The sequence below is a fragment of the Pelodiscus sinensis genome, chromosome 4 (assembly GCF_052426305.1).
Source record: "Pelodiscus sinensis isolate ZL-2025 chromosome 4, ASM5242630v1, whole genome shotgun sequence".
Lineage (NCBI taxonomy): Eukaryota > Metazoa > Chordata > Testudines > Trionychidae > Pelodiscus > Pelodiscus sinensis.
In genome coordinates this window covers 22,343,100-22,369,923 of record NC_143055.1, presented here as the reverse complement: position 1 = coordinate 22,369,923, position 26,824 = coordinate 22,343,100, and the positions used below count along the sequence as shown (strand labels likewise).

At 44.7% G+C, this 26,824-nt stretch overlaps 1 protein-coding gene across 10 annotated transcripts in view; it reads right to left on the bottom strand.

The window, feature by feature from the left end:
• ABLIM2 (actin binding LIM protein family member 2) overlaps positions 1-26,824 on the bottom strand; it is a 222,069-nt gene that overhangs the window by 74,970 nt on the left and 120,275 nt on the right. The window lies entirely within an intron of this gene.

The following is a 26,824-nucleotide window of genomic DNA, read 5'->3' as shown; positions in this document are numbered from 1 at the left end:
GCCTTAAATTTACTTAAAACCAATGAGATGACTAAAAAAATCAAGCTTCCAAATACCTTATACCCTATTTTACCATAGCCTGTTCCAAACTACTGCTACCTCTGACAAAGCTTGTTCTTGTCCACACAAACTTATGCCCAAATAAATATGCTGGTTTCTAAGGTGCCACAGCACTTCTCATTACCTCTCTTCATGTAACAGAATAACCAAGGATCATCCCAATGAAATTAACTATCACTAAGTTTAAAACATACAGAAGATAGTACTTCATACAACACACAACGCCAGGAGATGTTCTGAAGATTGAAAGTATAACTGGGCTCTAAAACGAATAAGATAAATTCATGAAGGACAGGTCCATCAAGGACTCTTAGTCAAGATAGTAAGGGATGCAACCTTATGGTCCAAGTTTCCCTAAACTTGACTGCCAGAAGCTGGCACTGGACAATAGGGGATTGATCACTTAATAACTGATCTGTTCATTCCCTCTGAAGCATCAGCCATTGTTGGATCACGTGATACCAAGGAAGGCATCCCATTGGTCTGACCCACTATGGCAATTCTTATGGTCTTATTTATGGTATAAAATCTTGGCTCCAGTGAAATCAATGGTAAAACTCCCATGATTTAATCAGGGCCAGATTTCATCCCCTTTGACCAAATGACCTACTAGCATTAAAAAACAAAATGGTGTTGACATGGACCACATGTTACATTATGCATCAAATACTGCAGACCTGACTGAGGAAAAACAAAGCTGAAGTCAAGAGTCAGTTCAGAAAGTATTTTGTCTTAATTAGAAGTGATTGCATGATTTGGCATGATTAGATATCCTGTTTCCTTGGAAAACTGAGATTGGAAGCTAATACAATGAATGTCAGGTATTGGTGCTGTTCGTGTGTTTCTACAGTATGGCAAGTCTCTTTGTTCTGTCCAGAAATGAACAGTCAGCAGTCAGACAATAATAATAAATCAATAATTAATAATAATTAATTGAAGGCACTCAATAATCCAGCAAAAATTACATGCAGTTAGAATTTAATTGTGACTAGATGGATGATCTGACTGATAATTTATGACTGACAAAGTCAAAGGGATCAGCAAAGGTTTGTATCACAAAGAATAATCTTGGTCCACTAGCTGCTCTCTCATTACTAAATGCTGGGATCTGATGAACACAAGTTCAAAGATTCTGTTTTTTTATTTCATTAATATAAAACGTATTTTACCCACGAAAACCTATTGCCATGCAGATATGTAACACCAAAGTTAAGAAAGAAAACAGTACATTAACTGAACACTTTGGATCCTTTCAGCAGATATGGGAGAATTACTTCAGCAGGGATAAGGAATGTGCTGATAACATGTTTGTGAGATCTGTGTTTATGTAAGAGAAGTACTGTAACTCTGAGGTGGAATAACAGCCCTTAAAATATATATCTCCTGATGCACAATGACTTATACCTGATTCACCCTACGGCTTAAAAGAAGACAGGAGGAAGATCTTTTGGCTGAACTATATCGTCTGGGGAAAATATTAAAGAATCAGACTTTTTATCATCTTCTCTGATTTTCTGCTCTGTTAACAGGATGAAAAGAGGTTTCTATTTCTTTGTACAGCTAGTAGTTAGAGTTTAGTTATTATACAGGTAAGTGATCTGAAATTATAGATTTAGGTTGTCTTTTAAAATTTTGGAAAATCAGTTCTAATATAATGAGACTTCCAAATTCTTTCAGAATTTATTTAAATAGCTTCTTTGGGCAATAAAGTCATTGACTTCCTCTAGATATTTTTAGCCAAGGTTTGTATTGTATCAGCTAGAACAAATCAATCAAATTCACTGAGATTTTGCTCTGCATTAGCATCTGCCTATATAATTCCAACTATCCAAAAGAAATGTTCCTTTTTTTTTTTGCCTTCAAATCCCAACTTCGGGTTTTTCTGATTTATTTCTGTGTTCATCTATGCTTATGTAATCTACACACCTACTGGGTGTAGTTCACTGTCCCATGTAGGGGCACTTAGACCACTTACAGACAGAAAGAATGAGTATACTCCATCATACCTTATAGGGTTTCTGATGAAGCTCGTGGGATTAGGTGTAACCAAAGTTTTTTGTATAATACAATAATAGTGATTTTTGGCCTAAAGCCAGAATTAGAACATGTGAGTGTGGAATATGGTAGTTTTCCTTTCACTTGAAGTGTTTAAGTCAAGACTGAATATCTTTTAACAAGACAGGTGATAGCAGAGCCTAAGGTTATAGTCTTACTGGGTGAAATTCTATGGCCTGTGTTTGGCTGGCTATCAGACTTTATGATCTCTTCTGGCCTTAAAAAAAAAATCTATGAATACTTTTCAGTAAGGACTTATAGGTTGCTACAACCAATTCTCACAAATTTTCCACAAAACATTGTGAACATAAGTGTGATTTCTAGAAAGCACGCATACATTTTTCCTGTTGAATTGTGTTAGAGTACTTTTAGTTAAATGAAGTACATATACAATTTTAACCAACTATTATTCAAGACTGACTTTGCAACTGTACAACTAATTAGCTGCCAATTTCCCTGTATTACCTATTCAGAAGGATCTAGAAAGTCTGCAGAGAAAGGGAAAGTTAAGAGGCACTTACATCAAAGCTGGTTGAGAAACAGAAAATGCATTCAACAGATATTTTCACAAAAAGTTTGTCTGTTTTTCAATTACATTTTGTTTTTCTTACAAACGTTCCGACCCATATGCATTAGAAGTCTTAATACACAGAGCAACAAATGGTAATGAAGAACACAATTATCAGGGAAATGTCTCTTTTAGGCATACAGATGTCTGTGCTGCATTCTTCTGTCTTGTGATTCAGGGTACAGGACTCCACTCCAACAGGAACCAACTTTGAACAGATCTATTTGGGAATGAGATGGGAAGCGGAGGAACAGTAGCTCCATAACATGTTCTAAAACCCTCTCCACACTAATTTGGAAGGGTTGGGGTTCAAGAGAGATTATGTTCCATTCTTCATATTCACTCTTGACAGATTTTACAGACTGACGTAATTCTGATATTTCTTTGTAAGCACTGGTATATATACATATTTTTTACTGAGGAATCCTAAAGTATCAGTAGATCAACAAAGAATAATTGACAATATTTTATTATAGTAACATTTATTCCATAGTAACAGAAACAAATTCCAATCATATAGGACCAGATTCAGCCTTACTCATGTTGAATAAAGTGTTTGTGTCTCTGTAGTCCCAGCAAACCAGATGGAAAAACTCACTGAATAATGTACTAACATGGTTGCAGAATAAGTATCCCAGAATCTGGCCCATTATAATTTGTTCATCAGATGTAAGAATCCTTGCAATGCCTTACAGCAACATAGAGTCAGATCCTCAGCTGATGTAAGCTGTCATAGCTCCACTCAGAGATGGACAAGTTACACTAATTAGGAATCTGCCAAAATGATGAAAATAGATGTGTATTTTTAGGACATATCAAAGTGTACCAGCTGGAATTGAGATTTATTGTGTAAAACTTTTGCCCTACTGATTACAGAAAAGGGGTAACGAAAATGCACTGCCAGTTTCTCCAAAAGCCGACTGAAACAGAGGCAAGGCTATTTTAAAAAAGACAAATTGCTCAACTGGTGCCACATCTTGAACCAAAGCTGGACTACCAATTCCTACAGAACTCGGAAATGTTGTGGCCTTAAGCATATATATTGTTGAAAAGATGGACTTGCCATTTTTTTTGGTTGCATTGATGTGAGGGAGTCTAATGTGGCAATCAAATTCCTAACCATATGGATGTTTCTTCACTGAAGTTTGGAAGCTTGGTTTGCCAGACTGTATTTTATAAAATGGGCAACACTGTGACAACAAATACACATGCAATGCGTAAGTGACAATTTGTTCTCATGAATCTCTTACTATTTTTGATCCTGACTGTAAGAGCTCCTCTAATGCCCTACTTCAGCCACCTGTACATGCTGGAAAAAGTGATATTATGAGGTTAATACTGTTCCAAGGAAAATCCTTCTAGTCTGAGGAAAATATGCCACGGACAATGGCAGTGTATCCCTGCAGCAACACAAGTTACCAAGAGCCCATCTGTTTATTCTTTATGCTGGCTTCTGAGAGAATAGTGTGTCAAGATCTTGGTTCCTATTTTTGAGTTGGTCAATAGTTAGAGTCCCTGGATTCCTAAAGGAGGACCTAAAGAAGAATATGGTCAACAATTCCTCTCCTCAGACATGAAAGAACAGTTCTGTGTAAATGTAAAAAAGTTCAAATATACAGCAGGCAAAGCTTTCTTGGGGCTAGTGAAATTCCGTGGAATTAACAGGAACCACAACAAATCTCATCACCTTCCGCTCCAAGTGCATGGAGGCAGGGTTACTTCAAAGGACTTTTGGATCTTGCTGTCTTCAATATAAACACACAGCACAACATACATATTCTGATGCTAGCAGGCCAGGTGCCAGATCACACCCAGGCCTCCCAAACCTCATTGAACATTGACAAGGAAATAGCTGGAAACCAATTTAGCTATTAGTATGTTAGCATTTTAAAAACTGATATTCATTTTAGGATGTGTTTAAAAATGATTAAATCTATAGGGCTATGTTTACATAGCAGCGTTATTTCGGAATAACTGATGTTATTTTATTTCAAAATAACATAGGGTATGTCTACACTACAGCGCTAATTCGAACTAACTTAGTTCGAATTAGTTAATTCGAACTAAGCTAATTCGAACCAACGCATCTAGAACTAAAAACTAGTTCGAATTAGCGTTTTGCTAATTCGAACTAGCAAGTCCACATTAAGTGGACCCTGAACCGGGGTTAAGGATGGCCGGAAGCAGTGCCAGCAGGGCATCAGAGGAGGACTTAGAGCGTGGAGATGCTGTCTCAGGCTAGCCGAGGGCTGCGCTTAAAGTGACCCGACCCCCACCCCGGACAGACAGTTCTCAGGGGTGCCCCGCTTGCAAACCAGTCCTGGCTTGGAGTGCCCAGAGTACCCACACTGGGCACATCACAGCACTTGGCCATCAGACCGGCTGCACTTGCTGCAGGCTACCATCTGGGGAGAGGGGGCAATTGGGGGACTGCAGGAGAGCTTCCACCCCCAGAAGCCCGCAGAGCCAGCCCAGTCCTCCCCATCAGGGGCTCGTACCCCATTCCTCCCTCACCTCCTTCCACTTACCCTTCCCTAGCCCCTTTTCTTGATGTACAAAATAAAGGACAATTGTGTTCAAAAATGGAATCTGTCTTTATTGAATAAAACTGAGGGTATGTCTACACTACAAAGTTAGTTCGAACTAACGGACGTTAGTTCGAACTAACTTTAATAGGTGCTACACTAGCGCTCCGCTAGTTCGAATTTGAATCGAACTAGCGGAGCGCTTATTCGAACTAGGAAAACCTCATTTTACGAGGACTAACGCCTAGTTCGAACTAGCTAGTTCGAACTAAGGGCTGTGTAGCCCTTTAGTTCGAACTAGTGGGAGGCTAGCCCTCCCCAGGTTTCCCTGGTGGCCACTCTGGCCAACACCAGGGAAACTCTATGCCCCCTCCCAGCCCCGGACCCCTTAAAGGGGCACGGGCTGGCTACGGTGCCCGTGCCAGGTGCAAGCCTGCCAGCACCCAGCTAGCAGACCCTGCACCTGGCACGGCACAGAGCCACCCACCCGATGCCCCCCAGCCCACCCCCTCTTGCCGGGACCAGGCTGGCGGCTCCCGGGAGTTTGCCCTGGACCGCAAGAGGCGGGCACCTTCCTGGGCTAGTGCGGACATCGTGGACCTCGTCCACGATCTCCGCACTAGGCACAGGAAAGTGGCCGTCTAGGGCAGGAGAGCTGCCAGCCTGGCCACCCAGGACCAGGTGTGCATGAAAATCAGGGGGGTCCACTGAGACCCCCGACACTGAGCCCTGAGCTTACAATGGCCGTCCTGGGTCAGACCAAAGGTCCATCTAGCCCAGTAGCCTGTCTGCCAACAGCGGCCAACCCTAGGAACCCTGGAGGGGATGGACCGAAGACAGTGACCAAGCCATTTGTCTCGTGCCATCCCTCTCCAGCCTTCCACAAACTTTGGGCAGGGACACCACTCCTACCCTCTGGCTAATAGGACTCCATGGACCCAACCTCCATCACTTGATCTCACTTCCCTTTCAACTCTGTTCTAGTTCTAGCCTTCACAGCCTCCTGCAGCAAGGAGTTCCACAGGTTAACTATTTGCTTTGTCAACAACAACAACAACTTTCTCTTACTAGTTTCAAGCCTGCTACCCATTCCTTTCCTTTGGTGTCCTCTAGTCCTTCTTGATGGGAACTCAGGAAGAACTTTTCCGAATGCACCCTCTCCACCCAACCCCTGCTTTTAGAGACCTCTATCCTGTCCCCCTCCGTCTCCTCTTTTCTAAGTTGAACAGTCCCAGTCTCTGTAGCCTCTCTTCATCTGGGACCTGTTCCCAACCCCTGATCATGTTAGTTGCCCTCCCCTCTCCCAGCCTTTCTCTTCCCCTCTCCCACCTCCTTTTCCCAGTCTCCCCCAGTTTTTTTTCAATAAAGACAGAGTCAATGTTGGAAGAAACGTTATCTTTATTTTGTACATCAATAAGAAGGGGGGCTAAGGAAGGGTAAGTGGAAGGAGGTGAGGGAGGAATGGGGTACGAGCCCCCGATGGGGAGGACTGGGCTGGCTCTGCGGGCTTCTGGGGCTGGAAGCTCTCCTGCAGCCCCCCAATTACTCCCTCTCCCCAGATGGCAGCCTGCGGCAAGTGCAGCTGGGCTGATGGCCGAGTGGTGTGATGTGCCCAGTGTGGGCACTCAGGGCACTCCAAGCCAGAACTTCTTTGCAAGCGGGGCACCCCTTAGAACTGTGTGTCCGGGGTGGGGGTCGGGACCCTTTAAGCGCAGCCCTCGGCTAGCCTGAGACAGCATCTCCATGCTCTAAGTCCTCCTTTTATGCCCTGCCAGCACTGCTTCCGGCCATCCTTAAGCCCTGTTCAGAGTCCACTCAATGTGGACTTGCTAGTTCGAACTAGCAAAACGCTAGTTCGAACTAGTTTTTAGTTCTAGACGCGTTAGTTCGAACTAGCTTAGTTCGAATTAACTAATTCGAACTAAGTTAGTTCGAACTAGCGCTGTAGTGTAGACATACCCTGAGGGAGACTAGGAAAAGGAGGTGGGAGAGGGGAAGAGAGAGGCTGGGAGAGGGGAGGGCAACGAAAATGATCAGGGGTTGGGAACAGGTCTCATATGAAGAGAGGCTAAAGAGACTGGGACTTTTCAGCTTAGAAAAGAGGAGACGGAGGGGGGACAGGATAGAGGTCTCTAAAAGCAGGAGTTGGGTGGAGAAGGTGCATACAGAAAAGTTCTTCATTAGTTCCCATAAAGAAGGACTAGAGGACACCAAAGGAAAGGAATGGGTAGCAGGCTTCAAACTAGTAACAGAAAGTTGTTCTTCACAAAGCAAAGAGTCAACCTATGGAACTCCTTGCTGCAGGAGGCTGTGAAGGCTAGAACTAGAACAGAGTTTAAAGGGACGTGAGATCAAGTGATGGAGGTTGGGTCCATTGAGTGCTATTAGCCAGGGGGTAGGAGTGGTGTCCCTGCCCAAGGTTTGTGGAAGGCTGGAGAGGGATGGCACGAGACAAATGACTTGGTCACTGTCTTCGGTCCATCCCCTCCAAGGTCCCTAGGGTTGGCCGCTGTTGGCAGACAGGCTACTGGGCTAGATGGACCTTTGGTCTGAACCAGGACGGCCATTGTAAGCTCAGGGCTCAGGGTCGGGGGTCTCAGTGGATCCCCTTGATTTTCATGCACACCTGCTCCTGGGTGGCCAGGCTGGCAGCTCTCCTGCCCTAAATGGCCACTTTCCTGTGCCTAGTGCGGAGATCGTGGCTTCCTAGTTCGAACTACCTAGTTCGTGTCCCGTGTAGCCGCGCTGCACGGGGTTCGAACCAGCGGGGTTTTAAAAATGGCGGCTCCCCGCTTATGCAAATGAAGCCCGGGAAATTCAAATCCCGGGCTTCATTTGCAAGTGCGGTATGCCTACATTACCCTCCTAGTTCGAACTAGGAGGATAGTGTAGACATACCCTTAGTCTTCTGCAGTTTCATCTGATCATATAGTGCTTACAGAAAGAATAGTATTCAGGTTTAAAATTCAGAAAATGTGCAAATATATGCCACACTGAAATAGATGCTATTCACTCAAATATAGAGAACTAATTACAGTAAACTTCCGATAAGCTGGCACCTTTAGGACCCAGGGGGTGCCGGATTATCAGATATGCCAGACTATCAGAAGGGGGGGCTATGAGGGGTCTGGAGTGCGGTGGGAGGGGATGCCACCCCAGACCCGTCATAGCCCCCTCTTACGATAGACTGGCTCTGCCCCAGGCATCCCTGATTCAGCCGCTGCTGGTCAGTTTCAGCAGCAGCTGAATTGGGGATGCCTGCAATAGAGCAGCTGGGGTGCTGCCGGGTTGGTCCCGCAGCGCCGAGGGGCAGCACTACGGCACCAACCCAGCAACACTTCAGCTGCTCTTAGGGACGCCTGGGACAGAGCAGCTGGGGTACTGCCCGGTTGGTCCCGTAGCGCTGCCCCTCGGGGCTGCGGGACCAACCTGGCAGCACCCCAAGCTGCTCTTGGGGACGCCGGGGGCAGAGCAGCTGGAGTGCTGCCGGGTTGGTTCCGCAGCACCAAAGGACGGCGCTGCGGGACCAACCCGGCAGGACCCCAGCTGCTCTGCCCCAGGGGTCCCCGATTCAGCCGCTGCTGAAACAGATCAGCAGCTGATTCCAGGAAGCCCAGGGCAGAGCTGCTCTGCCCGGGGCTTCCTGGAATCAGCCGCTGATCTGTTTCAGCAGCAGCTGACTTGGGGACCCCTGGGGCAGAGCAGCTGGGGTCCTGCCAGGTTGGTCCCGCAGCGCCGAGGGGCGGCGCTATGAGACCAACCCCGCAGCACCCCAGCTGCTCTACCCCAGGCGTCCAGATTCAGCCTGCTGGTGAAACTGACGCTGCTGGTCAGTTTCAGCAGCGGCTGAATCCCGACCCTGGGGCAAAGCAGTTGGGGTGCTGCGGGACCAACCTGGCAGCACTCCAGCTGCTCTACCCCAGGCGTCCCCAAGAGCAGCTGGGGTGCTGCCGGGTTGGTCCCCCATCCCCGAGGGGCAGCGCTACCAGACCAACCCGGCAGCACCCCAGCTGCTCTGCTCCCGGCTTCCCCGATTCAGCTGCTGGTCAGTTTCAGCAGCAGCTGAATGGGGGAAGCCTGTCCGGCTGCCCCAGCACTTCCGGGTTCCTGATGGTGCCGGACCATCAGGAGTCCCAGAGCATTGGATGCCAGACTAATGGAGTTTTACTGTAAATATACACAAACATATTGAAATAAGTGCAAAAAAGTGTGAAGCAATTCATAATGAAATAGATTTTCAGGAGTCATTACCTGAAAACCACTCCTTGAAAAATACATCATCGAGCTTATCAAACATACTTTTCATTGTGTTTTGTTCAAATTTGATCATGACACTTTTCTAAAATGTGTTTTTATAGCTAGTATGTCTTTATATGAGTGAACTCCCCTCCCCCCCAGATAGCTGAATTATTTTGAACAGATTGATTTCTTTTTCTGTATAAACTTTAGTAGTTTTTTAATCTCATGCTGCATTTATCTTCTAGGAATACAATGTAATTGAAGAAAAGACATAATAAAAAACTGTATTAATTCACAGGGTCAAATTCACAAGTGGCCTAACTTGATGAAGTTTTACACATTGACTTTAATGGAGCCACACTGATTTACATCAGCTAAGGAACTGACCTTCAGCATCTTAGAACTAACAGCAGTTTTGTACATAGTTTAACAGGCTTCTTAGTCCACCTTCTTACCCATATCAAATGTTTGCAGAGGGTCAGACAGATTATACGATTATTTATTGAGACAGAAATTTCCAACCTTCATTACTAACGTGCAGACATGCAATCAGCTAGCTCACTAACTGGTGCAAAAAGTCAGCATTGGCCAACTGTTACAATACAACCACTATTCTTAGAACAGAAGATATTTATGATATTAAAGCATGATTCTGCATAGTAAAGGAATGGAGTACCAAGGAGAGAAGTATAAGATAAAAGGTGATGAGAAGGGATAGCTTCTTCCATTAATAAATGAGCTGCTGCATGCCCATCAAGTTACTCTACATAGAAGCAAGGTTAACACTTTGGATCCTGATCCTGCAATCATTTGAAGTCACTTTTGCCATTGATTTCAGTAGGTATGTGTAGTGAGTCATCCTGGCCTCCCGCTGACCCAGAAGAGGAAACTCCTCCTAAGAACTCTTGGGGGGCAGTCCCAGAGCAACCCAGCCCCACCCATAGGAAGCAGAAAGGAGGGGCCGGAAGTATAAAAAGCCAAGCTCAGAGCTCAGTTGGATGCTGAGCAGGCTAGACGCTCGACCCAAGCTCCAGTGGAGGAAGATCCAGCTGCAGTGCCCTCGCTGGGAGAACTGGGTTGGGCCACCAGAGCCACTGCCAGCCCATGAAGACTGCCCAAGGCCGCGACAGCTGCTGCCAGGCCTTGATGACTGGTCAGGGCCACAGAGACCACTACCAACACCTGAGGATCTGCCAGGAACCCCAGGACCTTGCCTACAGAGGTTGAATGGCTTTTGGGGCCTGTGCCACACTGTAATCTGGGCCCAGGAAAAAGGAAGGACCTCTAACAGTTTCCTTCCAGGCCTGAGATTGGGGGCTTAGGACTAAGTCGCAACTTCTACAGTATGGAACTGACCCTTGGAGGGGGATGCATTGCTCAGCACTTTTCCAAACTTTTCTACACGTAAACACTTGTCCACTCAGTCGTGGCCATTCTCTGCTCTCTCTTTGCAATTGTATCTGCAAGGAAGAGAGCAGGTGCACAGGGATGCGAATATCTACCACTGGTCAGAGCAGAGGATTATGACCAGACATTACCTTTATTTGTAGCCAGATAGAATCTCCATTCACCCAAACAGGAAAGCAACAACCTTACATAACAATAACTTGCAGGTTTTACTGGCTAGACTAGCAGACATTTATAATGGCTTCTACTATATTTGAAGTCAGTTATGTTGGGCAAATATTGTACCAATTTTTAAGAAGTGGGGGGGAAAGGATCCAAAGAATCCTAGACTTCAATACCTATAAAGATGCTGGAACAAATTATTAAATAATCTATTTAAATATCCCGGGCTTCATTTGCATGTTCCCAGGTGCCGCCATTTTTAAATCCCCCTTAGTCCGAACTCCATGCCCGCGGCTACACACGGCACAGAGTAGGTAGTTCGAATTAGGATCTTTAATTCGAACTACTTAGTCCATGCCGCTTGTAGCCGTGGGCACGGAGTTCGGACTAAGGGAGATTTAAAAATGGTGGTGCCCGGGACCATGCAAATGAAGCCCGGGATATTTAAATCCCGGGCTTCATTTGCAACTCCGCTTGTCCTTATTACCCTACCTAGCTCGAACTAATGAGCTAGTGTAGACCCTAAATGTGTTATCTTGATGGTAGTAGGATGTCTGACATGGCATTCTCATAAGCAAAACAGGGAAAGGTGATCTAGATGAAATTACTGTAAGAAAGATGCATAATTGATTGAAAGACCATGATCAAAGAGTAGTTACAAATAATTCACTGTCAGATTGGGAACGTGTTATGAGAAGTATGCCCTCCCCTTCTGTGGTGCCACCTGATATACTGGGGTATCGCTGAACCTATCTGTTCCATCAGCCAGGGCTCCCTTACACTGTCTTGCTGAGCCCGGCCTTTTCAAGTCTCCTCCAGCACACACACAGGTAGGGACATGTCCCACTGCAAAAAAATAAAGACACTGAAAACAGCACTGCATGGAAAGGCTACAGCTAAGGAATTGCCCAGCACTCAAGTGCACACCTCTGGAGTGTAAATCCAAAACTGTGTTGTCTTGTACTGCACAAAGACCTGTCCAGCATACGCTCATGAAATGTAACCCCTTCCTCAATGTGGAGGGAGATATGCACTTTTTGCCCCTAAATTACGAATTCTAAAAACTAGGATTAGAGAAAACAAAACCAAGTTATAATATGTTACTATAAGGGTTAGAAAATAGATCAAAGCAGATTACTCCAACAATTAAAACCAAAATGTAATATAAGCTTAGATATTAAGGAAACTGGTTATGAGCAGTAATTTCTCACCCTAATGTTGTTTTAAGTAGATCGATGAGTTTCTTGAAAGCAAACTGCTCTTGCCTGCAGCTTAAAACTCCAGATATTCTGTGCACAAGCTAGACTTTTCTACGCTCAATCATTCTGCTCCCACACACACGCACACACCCGCCCACCACACACATACACACTTTGGGTTTGTTTCTTAGATGTTCTCAGCAGTTTGTCTTGGGTGGAGACTCAACTTCTCAGGAAAGTAGGAGATTAGGATCTTCAAAGACCTACTGTTCTTTCTAATGGCTCATTGACATGACTCCAGCTAACCAGCCAGACTGGTTGCTTTTTGTCTGTCTGGTGGGAGTTCTCCAGGAGCAAACACTTTTGTAGTACAGATGTTATAGTCAATATTTTTAACTTTAGATACGAAATAACACATGCATACAAATGGATAATCATATTCAATATATCATAACCTTTCCATGGTATCTCACATGCCTTATCTTGAACAAAGTATATCCTAATTATGATATAATAATATTATAACAATATTTCTATGAAGAAAATGGAATGTAACATCACAGGTGTATCTAAGGGAGTCTCATATGGGTTACTCTTGAATATGCTACTATTCAATGTTTTCATTAATAACTTGGATAATGGAGTGGAGAATATGCCCATAAAATCTGTGGATGACACCAAGTTGGGAGGAGTTGCAAGCACTTTGGAGGACAGGATTCAAGTCAAAACAACCTTGACAAATTCAAGAATTGGTCTGAAATCAACAAGACTAACGTAAATAAAGATGAAGTACTGCATTTAGGAATGAAAAATCACAATGAGGATTGCACAATGAGGAATAACTGGCTAACTTGATGTTAGTACTGCAGAAAAGGAAGTGGGGATTATAGAGACCGCAAATTGAATATAAGTCAAATATGATGCAGTTGCAAAAAAGACTCATATCATTTTAGGATGTATTAAAAGGAGCGTTGTATGTAAGAGAAGGGAGGTAACAGTTCTACTCTACTCTGCTTCAGATGGATTACTATGTACAGTTCTGGACTTGGCTCTTTAAAAAGGATGTGGACAAACTGAAGAGAATCCAGAGATAAATAAAAGTAAGAAAACGTTTAGAAAATCTGACCTAGACATGAAAAATCTGTGTAATTAGTTAACAGGTTAAACATACTATTTATCCGGTTAAATGATTAAAGGGGGGCTGGCACTGCAGCCAGGCTGAAATGCCCTCCCCCCCCCTTCAGTCAGGGGCTGCTTTGGCTAGGGCTGGAGCACTCTCCATCCACAGCAGGATCATTAAGGAAGGACAAGTAGTAATGGCCTTAATCTTCAAGAAGGACATTTAGGTTAGATATTAGGAAAATCTTCCCAACTATAAGAGTAGTAAAGCTCTGGTATAGGCTTCCAAGAGAGGCTGTGTAACCCCCACCACTGGAAGTTTTAAGAACAGATGGTACAAATACCTGTCAGAGATCGTCTACATTTTACTTGGTGCTTCCTCAATTCAAGGGGTCAGACTTGATGATTCTCAAGATCCATTCCTGCTCGACAATCCTAAGATTCGGTGAAGTATTTACTATGTACAGTAGACAATATATCAGAGGAGGAAAAATTTGTAAAAGAGCAGATACTGGGAGAAATATATATGGGAGAAATTGTTCTATAACCTGATTCACCATTGTGTCACTCCAATTTTATGCCAGTGCAACTGTACTGATTTCAATGGAGTTATAAGTGTGTCAAAGTGGAGTAACACTGAACTAAATCCGACACTCCTCTCTCTTTTTTCACTGGAGTCATCTGTCAACCCACACGTAGCCAAGAATCTGTCATTTAAAATGTTCTACATGTGCACTCGCAGCACTACTTCAGCGAGCTCACATGTACAGTTATTTCACGTTCATCCCCATGTGCTTTGCAAAGCCCTAAGTTTTCCCACCCACAGTGGATACATCTGAATCATACTTGCTGCCTCCTACGGTTTTCTTTATTCTTTTAGGTATAGAGTGCAGAGCCAGATGTACAAATGAGGAGATTTCTCTTTCAAAGAAAGAAGCTCACCGTATTCCAGTTTCTCCCAAGACAAATTCCTAGCTACTGAAAACAACAGTTAAAGGAATAATTTAAAAGAAAATAGTATAAATAACTCAGATCTTAATCTGTGACCTCTAGGGCCAAGTTTAGGTTGGGTGGAGGCAAGTGTAACTTTGATGGCTTCAGTAGTGCCCTGGTTAATTATATCACAGCAGAATTTGGCCCATATTTCTGATGGTAAAAAGTCCATGGATACAGCTTTTGGCTTTGTCACTTGGTTGCATATATGTATCTATATATAGAAATGCAATGTCTGTCTGTCAGTCTGTTTGTTCAGGAACTCCTCATAAACAGTAAGAGCTAGGGCCACCAAATTTGGTAGGCAGCTTCCTCTTACCCTAACTTAAAGCAAGGTCTGGGTTTGTGCCAGAAACACTGGGAGTGGCAGGAATGGGGTCCTCCCCCCCCCATGGAAAGGGAGGGACAGAGAGAGGAGAGATGCAATCCTCATACTCACCACTGGGGGCAACGCGCAGGGATGGGATACTGCACAGGGAGCACTGGGGACAGCCACACCTGCACAAGACAGGCTAGCAGGGGATGGGGCTCCTCATGTTACCAGCCAGGCCACCTTATACAGGTAAGGTTCCCCAGCCTCCCCCTGCAGCTACAGGCCCTGGTTATTACCCTCCCATGCTGTTGCTGCACCTGGGGTTCCTCCCCGCACGCCACATACAGAGGCCTGCATATTTCCCCTCCCCTGCTGCTCCACATGGGTACATGCAGATCCCCCCCATCCCCGTGAGGTTCCTATGGAGCCTAGTGATTTCTCCCTCAGGGTACGTCTACACTACAACGTTAATTCGAACTAAGCTAATTCGAACTAACGGATCTAGACTAAAAAACTAGTTCGAATTAGCGTTTTGCTAATTCGAACTAGCATGTCCACATTAAGTGGACCCTGAACCGGGCTTAAGGATGGCCGTAAGCAGTGCCAGCAGGGCATCAGAGGAGGGCTTAGAGCGTGGAGATGCTGTCTCAGGCTAGCCCAGGGCTGCGCTTAAAGGGACCCGACCCCCACCCCGGACAGACAGTTCTCAGGGGTGCCCTGCTTGCAAAGCAGTCCTGGCTTGGAGTACCCGGAGTACCCACACTGGGCACATCACACCACTCGGCCATCAGACCGGATGCACGTGCCGCAGGCTGCCATCTGGGGAGAAGGGGCAATTGGGGGACTGCAAGAGAGCTTCCACCTCCAGAAGCCCGCAGAGCCAGCCCAGTCCTCCCCATCGGGGGCTCGTGCCCCATTCCTCCCTCACCTCCTTCCACTTACCCTTCCCTAGCCCCTCTTCTTGATGTACAAAATAAAGGACACGTGTGTTCAAAAATAGAAACTCTGTTTATTTAACAAAACTCGGGGAAACTGGGAAAAGGAGGTGGGAGAGGGGAAGAGAGAGGCTGGGAGAGGGGAGGAGGAAAACTGGGAGGAGGGAGCTGAAAGGGGGAAGCAAGGGAAAGGAGGGGGTGGGGAAACTGAAGGATCAGGGGTGGGGGTCTCGCCGGGCCAACCGCCTCCCAGCACGGCGAGGGAGGGGGCCTCTGCGTCCCCGGGGGTATGGGGTGGAGGGTGCGGAGGTCGAGGTGGGGGGTGTGGACATTGAGGAAGAGGTTGTGGGGGTTGAGGAGGGAGAGGTGGGAGGGGGAGCAGGAGTGGGAGGAGGGACAGCAGTTGGGGGGGCAGCAGGTGCAGGACCAGCACGGGGCACCATGCTCTGCAGCAGGAGCTGCAGGTTGGTGCTCAGCCCTCGGAGCTCAGCCAGCAGCTCGTGGCGGACCTGCAGGTCTTCCCTCATCCACGCCTGTAGTGTGCGGTGCATGGCTCGCAGGGCCCCAAGGTGCTGGTCCCTGTACTCCTGCTCCATGCTGGCGGTCCGGAGCAGGCCGCGGGTGCGGGAGCATGTCCCGGGCGGGGTGGTGCGCCCTGCACGAGCAGCTGGTGCAGCTGTAGAGACAGAAGAGAAGTGGTCAGTTCTCCCTGGGGACGCAGAGGATGATGCCCAGCCCCCTCCCCAACTCCGTAACGTGAGGGTGACCATGTCCTGCACCGTCACAGCCGCTGTGCTTGTACAGAGGCCATGGTCAGGATGTCTGGCTCTCCCCGAGACTGGGAGCTGCCCCAAGACCGCACCCATGTCCCTGTGCCATGTATAGTGTGGCCGGGGCGGCGGGGGGACGGGGAGATGTCCCCTGCCTCCGTGTAGAGGGGATATGTGAAGGGAAATCATCCTGCTGGGTCCTGCCCCGGGGTCGGGAGCATGTCACGTCTCTTTGCACAAGCATGTGCCTATTGGGCAATGGCCCCTGGGTGTCACGCAGCTGGAGCCACCTGCCCAAGGGTGGCATGGCACGTGCTCGCACGTGCACAGGTGTCTGCGTGATCCGTGGAAGGCATGGCCCACGCGTGCGGTCTCTGGTCTCCCTCCCACCTCCCCCCCCCCCCCCGAACTACTTAATTCAAACTACTTACCCGGTACGGTCTCCCTGGACGACACTGCTGGCGGTGACCCTTCTGGTGCGCCCAGGTCAGGGCCCTCTGGTCCTGGCTCGATGTCCCCCGGGCTGGCACGGACCGCCCTGCCCTCCAATAGTTGGTGGAGGGCAGCGAAGTAGGGGCAGGTGGCAGCCCCTGCAGCAGCGCCGCCCCTTGTGGCCCTGGCGTACGCCTGCCGCAGCTGTTTAACCTTAATGCGCACCTGCTCCTGGGTGCGCCTGTGTCCCCTGCTGGCCATAGACGGCCGCATTCCTCCTCCTAGTGTGGAGATCATGGACGTTGGGGGCCTGCCCCCAAACCTCAATGAGGTCCATGACCTCCGCACTAGACCAGGAGGCCGCGCGCCGTCTACAGCCCCTGGCTGGCCCCTGGGTGCTTGGGGACTGAGCAGGGGACGTCTCGCTGGCACTGGCTGCCTGGCTCATCATGCAACCACTGGCTCAGGGGCAGAGACTACTAGTAGGGCTGGCTGACTCTAGTGCCGTCTGGCCAGAGTCTACCCCTTTAAGGGCCCGGGGCTGGGGGAGAGGAGAAGAGTTTTCCTGGTTGTGCCCAGAGAGGCCACCAGGGGGAACCTGGGAAGGGCTAGCCTCCCACTAGTTCGAACTAAAGGGCTACACAGCCCTTAGTTCGAACTAGCTAGTTCGAACTAGGCTTAATCCTCGTAAAATGAGGTTTACCTAGTTCGAACTAAGCGCTCCGTTAGTTCGAATTAAGTTCGAACTAACGGAGCGTTAGTGTAGCACCTAGGAAAGTTAGTTCGAACTAACGTCCGTTAGTTCGAACTAACTTTGTAGTGTAGACATACCCTCACACTCACTTCACCTGGAGTGAGGATTTTCTTCACTCCCTCCCCCTCTCCCCAATCCCATGGGGCCTGGAGAATCCCTCCTTCTCTCCGCCACCCCCACGCCAATTCATCTGGAGCCAGGGGATTTTATCCTTCTCCCCTGAGGGCTCCTCACAGTGCCTAAGGATGCCTTCCTTTCTCCCTCCTCCCAACTCCTCTCAAGCCTTGGGGTTCCTTCTCTCCCACCACGCTGCTCCTCATGGGACCAGGCTGTGCCATCCTTCCCCCCTCTATGCCACTCCTCCATTTAGTTATCAACAAAATCCAACAAACCATTTTTTGAGTTACACGCCCAAGCAACACTGAGTAAATCTGCTGGTATTTCGTAATAGATAACCTACACTTTTTGACTTTTTCTTGGCTTTGCACCTTTCTTACGACACCGACTATGCCTAGAATAGACTTCTGCTTCCCGTTTGCTAAATAACCTCTTTCATCTCTTCCATATCCACCCTTCAGTTCCTTAGGCATGATTCTCTCCTAGTACAAATAACGTCCACTCCACTGGAGTCAATGAAACAGAGGCTTTGGCCCACGGGGTAGCCTCCCCATGGGGATGGAGCAGTCCCTTGCCTGTGGCAGATGGCGAGCTGCTCCAGCCCCACTGGTTAACCTTAACCAGTAAAACCCACCTGTTAAGGGTAAAGCTTACCGGTTAACTGATTAAACCTTCATATCCCCTAGTCCAAAGTCATTTATCCATACATGTTTCTGTGCCTCTGTTATCCTTCACACCCTTTATTTGTCTTGTTGATCTGGGCTAAAAGATTTTCAGGATAGGGATTTTCTCTCACATACCTGTACAGGGGTAACTCTGTGGCACTACTGAAATACCAATATTGCTTTTTTATAATAATATTGCCAACCAATTTAAGTTGCATTAATGCACTGCTAGGTCAAAGCATAAGTTCAAAGTTCTTATTTTAGTTGAAAACCAATTTAACCCTCCCTCCCCCCCCAAAACACACTGAAGGATGGAAGGAGGTAAATCAAAAAGTGACATACAGTATTTTACCCCAACAGATTCTGTTTTCCTTCTTGCAGTAGATACACAGTACATCCTTCAGCGGGTCAGAACACACTGGAGATATTTTATCAACAAAACCAAGTGCCACTAAGTGCAGTTAAAGGTGCTAGACAAAGCTTAATGCTACACCACTGCCATGGTTACCGAAGAGAGTTAGAGAGAGGATGTTCTAGTGTTGGCTGGATCCACAGATACGTTGCCAGTACTGCAGTGAAGCAGCCTTGCTCACTTTAGGGGCAGTCAGTCAGATGCCAAAGAGAAACGAAGGGAATTTTGTAAAGCAGAAGAGTGAGGAATTAAAAAAAACCACACAATTAATTATTTCGTCTAGCTGAGACATTCATCAGGTGGAAAGAAGCACTACATGCTCTGATAATATTAATGCATCACTGCACCAACATGGAGCTAAGAAAGGCAGCCTAACTGGCAAATTGTAAGCAGTTTATAGTTAAAGTTCAAAGTGGCAAGGTGGCTGCTGAAACCAGGCATGATTCATTTTGTAGCCAAACTGTCTTAATTTGTCATTATATGTCACTTTAGCATGATGAGAAACAAAAGTTATCCATCAGTCCCTCCAACTCACAATACTGACCATGTTCCAATCATGCACACACAAAAGAGTAAACAGGGCTCTTATCAGTGACCTCTAACACATGCAGAAGGAAAAAAGGGAAACTATTAAGAGGAAGACAAGCAAGCAAGCGCAAAGCATTACAATGACCTTTCTCATGGCAATGCTATTTTTCTTAAATTTCAAATATAGTTTTGTATTATTCAAAATATTCAGTAGCATCTAGCACATTGGTTAAAACATGTACATGATTAAGATCCTGATGTACATGTTATCAGCTGAACTGCATGCTAAATAAAACATGTAATTGATGAGTAAAGTAACACGCAATAGCTCATTTTAACGTTAAGCAGTTTTTCTGACAGTTATGATTTTTTTTATGTCACAGTACAAAAAAAAATAATGCATATTGAAAGTGATGGATTCTTGAAAGATGAGACTTCTAAAACTGCGTGGAAGAATAAGAAACCTGGGATGAACAAATCCAAAATAGAAGAATTAGCTAAAGCACTGAATAGGCTAAAGCCATGATTAAAAGCATTTTCATTGCTATTTATGTGTTTATGTTTGGATGACGCCTATTTAAAAGTAACAAATCACTGTGACTTGTGATCACGATACTCAAATGAAGGCAACTGAGTATCAATGGACACTTAACCAGCCAAATTCAGGAGGCATGCACTGAAGATTAACATGACTTTGTAAACCAGCAGCCCCAAGCAATCCCAAAGGCACCAAAACCAAAGGATCCAAACCAAACTGAAAAATGCACTGAACCTCCATACATAATCCTTTTTGCAAGTGCTGTTTAATCTTTCCTACCTTAGCTGGTTTCCTCTCGCAAAAGCTAATGCTGATTTATTAAGACATATCGTTTCTCCAACAGGTTTTGCTTCCTTCTCTCGTGATAGAGAAAACTGGCTTTGGCAGCAGTTTGGAAGTGATGATTAATTCTGTCACTTCAGTCCTTTTGCCTTTCTTGCCAGCCTTTCAAAAGCTGGCCATTCTATAGGAAATGCCTTGATCTTAGAGAACCTTTCCTTTTATTGTTTCATTATTCACTGCTAACATCTGTATTATAATCTGCTCAAATACATTTTACACATCACTAGGTTTTGTTGTCAGTGAAACAGCAGGATAATAGACATTTCAGAATAAACCATTATTTCACATGGCAGGCAGAAATTTGCACACCCTGCTTTAGGGAATTAGTCTCGTCTCAGTACCATACTAAGATTTTCAAAACGGGGAAAGCATCTGATTTACAAACTAGGCTGCAAATGGAAACAATCTAGGCTTAGAGAAAAGGAAAAAACATTTGGCTATCAAGCAAGGGGCATTTTTTTAGTACATATTAACTCATTTTGCCACAATACATAATGCCTACCATAATCCACAATATAAATGAGAGAGTTTGTCTGTTTCTCTGTGTGTGTGTTTGTTCATGAACTCTTCCTAAACAGAAGCTTCAGGGGGTAGCCAAATTAATCTATACAGGATAAACTTTAAAAAACAACAAATAGTCTGGTAGCACTTTAAAGACTAAACATGTAGATGGTATCCTGAGCTTTCGTGGGCACAGCCCACTTCTTCAGATGTGACACTCTGAAGTAAGAGCTAAAACCATCAAATTTGATATGCAGTTTCCTCTTATCATAACTTAAAGGAAGGTAAGGGCTCGGACAATGGGATGTGCCTGAAATGCATTTGTTTTTCATAAAATGGAAAGGGAGAGTTGTGATAGCAGGGACAGTTATATTGCAGAATGACCACAGGGAGGCAGCAAGGGGCCAGAGATGGGGACTGGGACAACTATAATCCTGTGGGGCAGCAGGGAGTAGGGATGGAGAAAGGGACAGCTATCTACTAAATATTTTAGAAAGTTTGTGTGTCTGTGTATCTATCTGTCCCCAAACCAGGGGACATGTACTCCTCCCCTAGCTGTGCCCACTGCAGCTGCAACAGCTATGGACAGGCACTTCCCACCCTTCCCCAAGCTGCTGTGGTGAGAGAAGGCTGGGGTTATCCTTTCTCCCTGGAGCTGCCTACATACTGAACCCCTTGTCCCCAACCCCACCCCAGAGCAATGATTTAAATGAAGAAAAACTAAAATCATTTGAATTAAGGACCTAAGCAATGCTGGGTAAATCCTATAGTACAGCATATTTTAGGAAGCCATCTACTTACTGCCCATTAGCAGTCCTTGCCCACTTGGTTCCTGCGGAGGAGGCTTTGCTGAGTGTAACCAACACCATTAACCAATAAGCATCTGCTTTATAAGTTAAGTGGTTAGTCGTTTACACTCAAACATTCCGTGTGTTTGTGTGTGTGTGACAGAAGAAAGAAAGAAAGAAAGAAAGAAAGAAAGAAAGAAAGAAAGAAAGAAAGAAAGAAAGAAAGAAAGAAAGAAAGAAAGAAAGAAAGAAAGAAAGAAAGAAAGAAAGAAAGAAAGAAAGAAAGAAAGAAAGAAAGAAAGAAAGAAAGAAAGAAAGAAAGAAAGAAAGAAAAATGCTGTTTGACTCTTCTTTCTAAACAGGTCACAGAAATAACTTGCATTCCTCTCAGTGAAATTGAGTATTTTGCAACTGCTTCTTAAAGCATCATAAATCCCAAATACACACACCTTATTTGACTCTAGTCACGCAACTAAGAATGAGCATTATGAGCCAAATTCATAGTCACAACACATCTTATTTAGTCTGCAGAACACAATAGCCTTGTTCCCAGCAAAATCAGAAAAAAAGAGGACTCCCCTTATATGACTGATTCTTCCAGTGGCATAGTACCATCATAGCTGCTCCTATGCCTTCTCCTTCCAGCACATAGTCAGGGGGTCTGGCAGGGCAGAGATGTGTGGAGGACATCACTGCATTCAAAAGATCCCCTGTTGCTAGGATGGCACTTTCAGCTCTGGGTAATCTAAAGGTTTCTGAAAGCCACTGCTGACATTCAACCTTCAATTCCTGTACCAAACACAATGGGGCCGAATAGAGGATCTCCCTCTATTCTGACTAGGGACAGGAATTGCCACCCAAGTGAATGGAAAGACTCACTGACGTCCAGGGGATTTGGATCAGACCCCGAGTTACCAGCACAGAATGCCGCGTATTGTTTATAAAGTCTATTTATGTTTATTTTCTGTTTTTATGATACGTTATTAGTGCAAATTTAGAATTTTAATTCACAAATAGCTGTTTGCAACATAAAAACAGAAACCAAGTCTTTCTTCATGCCAAAACAAAGAGAAGCCTCCTGCACCATGACAGAAGCAAAAGGGCTGATTCTAAAAATTAACAGCTTGGGTTTATAATGTTTGTTTATTTTCTGTGTTCTTCCCTGATGTCGTTTGCTGCTGTATTGGGAGAAAGGCCATTCTGCGGACACCAAAATAAACCATTTTTTCTAAGCAGTTTTGCAGTTCTAGCACTCCTGGCTAAAACCAAACTCAGCTGCTGTAAAGAAACCTCCACTCATCCTGGGCGACAGCAGCTTAGAACAAATGCATACAGAAACAACACAGCAATTTCCACAAGGGCAGCACTAATGCAGGATGAACCTCTCTAGTCTGGAAACACCTGTCACCTGGAATGATTTTAGTTAGCAAAATGTCCACTTTTCATGGGTGTGGCCAAGTTTCCCGCAGTTCCATAAAGTTTGTTTACAGCCACCAGTCCTGACTCTCAGTGTTCTGTGCTGTTATTTAGCTCTAATTTACCCCTATACGTCCTCTAACAGCCCAATAAGCAGCAGAAGTGTTGGTAATGCTGTTAGACAATAGTGACCTCCCATGGTCTGGAAAATTCTCTGAACCAGTCAGGTTCCAAGGGTGCTGGACTAGAGAGGTTCGACCTGTACTGCACCAGACACAGATCCCTTTTCTTATTCATTGCAAGGGCCTAATTTTACCCAGTCCTGCATGGATAAGCAAGGGCTTTAAAGCAGCAGCGCAGTGATCAGTGCAGTGTAAGGAAGAAGAGGGTGACAGAAAATGTACCCTCTAATTTTTTACATCCACTGGCAGAATACATTTTGTTATGTACACCAAGACATGTATGGATGTGCACCACCAACAGAAACACATGCTGATGGCTATGAGTACTGTAGGCATTCTGCTAATCCACAGGGTGGCACTGAATCTTTTCCGGGCAGCTCCCCAAGTGCTCAGCTTACAGGGAACACTGGTGGCAGACCACACAAGAAGGTTCTACACATCTCCGGGCACATTTCATGCATAACTCCATTGTGGATTCTTGTGCAAGGGGATGTTTGGGAGTGACATGAAACAGACTAGAGAGGTGTTAGGGTCCAGGTCAGTCAGACTACATGAGATCAGAACAAATAGGCAAATTCAATTGCACAAACCCCTGCAATCAGTGACAACAGGTACAATATTTCACAAAATGAAAACAGTACACAGGCAACACTGATACTCCATATCCTGGGGGAGTTTATTCTCCTTAGCTACATAGAAAGATATCCTGTACTACGCTCATTTTACTTTGACTTTACAGAGGAAATGAGGATTTGACCCTCAGAAAAGAGAACACAGGAAGAACTTAAGCAAACAAATCATGCATGATATTTGGCTGCAGAATATGAAAACAACTTTATTATTATAAGTTGTCAGCAGTTTGTACTTACTAATCTCCCCCTTTCATTTCTCCTGAATAAATACTTACATTGGACCAAAACCTATAAAGAGACGTTAAACTATTAAATCTGGCCACAGAGATTAGATACAGAAACAGCTGTCCTGCTGATTGTTAATTAGCATAGAAATCAGAGATGGAAAATATCATATTAAGTCCTTTCCTTTGTCAGTGCATGATTTTTCCCTAACATTCATTTTCCAGTGCATTGTTCAGTCTAGTTTTAGTACAGTATGACCTAAGTGATATCTTCCAGCATTTCTCTTTGGAGACTATTCCACCTTTCCCCTCTTTAGTAGCAATTGTCCCTGATCACACTTTGGAATCCTCACAACATAGTCAATATCATAAAATGAAAACAAAAGTGTTGAAAAAAAGAAAGCAAGTGCTGCTGAGGTTTTCAGAGACAAGTGTTAGAAGTAGCTATGACTGCTTAATTTTTTAATCTAAGAATTATTTAAATCCATTGTGAGAAGATCTGTAAAGGCAGGGGGAAACAAATATGGGATTAGATACTAAACTGGAATTGAAATATCTGGCCTAATTCGAATCTAGCCCATTACGGCACGTCTACACTAGGAAATTATTTCAAAATAACTTATTACAAAATAATAAAATAATTATTTTGAAATAGCGTATCCACACTACAGGAAAGCCTCGAAATTAGTCCAAGGCAGACTCCCTTAATGTAGACATAATACTTCGATTTAGAGCCCCAGGAAGCACAGGGGAGCAATTACTTTGAATGACCCGGGGGCATAGTTACTTCTAAATAGCAGCAATGGAGCGTCCACACTCCCGCTATTTTGAAATAACTATTTTGAAATAAGTGTTATTCTTCGTGAAAAGCAGGAGTTATTAATTCAAAATAACCAGCCCATTATTTTGAAATAATGGGCTTGATAGTGTGGACACCCTAATTGTTATTTTGAAGTAAGGGAATTATTTTAAAATAAATAACTGGTGTAGACCAGGGCTTAGAGTAGGCCCATCAGACAGCTGACATACAGAATATAAGACTGTTTACATTGGATATGGATTCAGATTTCTTTTGTGTTCATGTTTTTACTGCCTTTTGTCTGGATTTTTTAATATCTTATTTGGTTGGAAAATCTTTTTTTAGGATATTGTTTATTATCATTGTTGCAAAGACACTGTGGATTAATTTACTTGTTCAAATCCATTTTCCCTCTTTTGTGCTAAACACTTTGCTGGTTCTTTTTTTTTTTTAATCTTGGATTTCAATCCTCCTCCCTTATTTTTCAGATATTTAGGTCCCAATCTTCTTTCTCATGAATATTTTTCACCCATGTAATTTCACTAATTTTGGAAGATTTACTCATATCAGTGAGAGGCAAATCAGCCCTGAGGTATTTTCTTTACATCACTTTAAAAACACCTTCCCCCCAACAGCTGACAGAAACTAAAAAACAAAAGGAAGGACTTTTTCAACTTCTTTATAAAGGTCGCCTGCCACTGATCATGGCAAAACTCCTAGAACATATTAAAAGTGTGACATTTTCTCAGCTTTATTATGGCCAATATATGAAATAAAATAGTGAGTTGTGCCAAGGAATGGATTCATCCTGATGTATCTGTTCTTATCAGCAAATTGCACATACCATCAGTTTCCAATCTAACAAAACAAATGCTACTGCTGCTACACATTGAAGGCTTTCTCATCCTTTCCTCCTCAACCAAACATTAAAGGCCTGATTCTCAACTACCTTGAACCTTGTGTCATCATTTATTTTTGTGAAAAGTGGGTGCAAAATGCTACCAAATGAGAAAGGAGACCATTTAAACTCACTTGGCACTGACGCTGCAAGGCAATGGAGAATAAGGCCCTAAAAAGACCTTTATGTATTGAAGAGCCAACAGGAATTCAAGGCGCAGGTGCTACCACTTTTGTCTAACAACCCTCAGACAAACACACCCAGGAACCTACCTACCCCTGCAATAAATCCTGTTTCCAAATCTGTCCACACATCTATACAAGCGACACCATCACAGGGCTTAACCACATAAGCCACAACATCAGAGGCTCATACAATTGCACATCCCTAATGTGATATATCTATCAAGTGCCAGCAACGCCCCTCTGCCATGTATAATGGCCAATCCAAACAGTCTCTATGACAAAAGATAAATGGACACAAGTCAGATCTCAGAAATGGTAGCATACAAAAACGTATAGGACAATGCTTCTCAAAGTGATCCACAGAACCACTCTGAGAAAGCTGCTACTGGGCCGCTCTGGTTTGTTTACTTACCAGCTCCACAGTCATGGAGCCTTGCGGCTTCCATTGACTGCAGTTTGTCATTTGTAGCCAATGGGAGCTGCGAGACTCCGTGGCTGCGGAGCTGGTAAGTAAACAAACTGGAGCAGCCTGGTGGCAGCTTTCTCAAAGTGGGTCTGCAGAGAAAGCACTGACTTATAGGAGAACATTTTAACCTACCTGGGAACTCATTAACAGATTTAAAAGTAGCCATTCTTCTATAAAGGAATTTCAAAAAAACAACTAGGGCACGTCTACACAGCAGGGCAAAAGTCGAATTAAGCTACACAATTTGAGCTACGCCAATTGAGTAGCTTAAGTCGAAATAGCTTAATTCAGCTTTTGGCACTGTCTACACAGAAGGAAGTTGAAGGAAGAACACTTTTCCTTTTACTTCCCTTACTCCTCGTAAAATGAGGGTTATAGGAGTCAGAGTAAGAAGCCCGTTATTTCAAAGTTATTTCAAAATAATGGGCTCGCTGTGTAGATATGCCCTTTGTTATTTCGGAATACCATCAGTTATTCAAAAAGTATGGCGCATTTCCAGCCCACTCAGTTAGCCTCATTAGCACAGGCTAGTCTCTAAGGCTGTGTCTAGACTACATGCCTCTGTCATCAGAGGCATGTAGATTAGACACATAGGCAAAG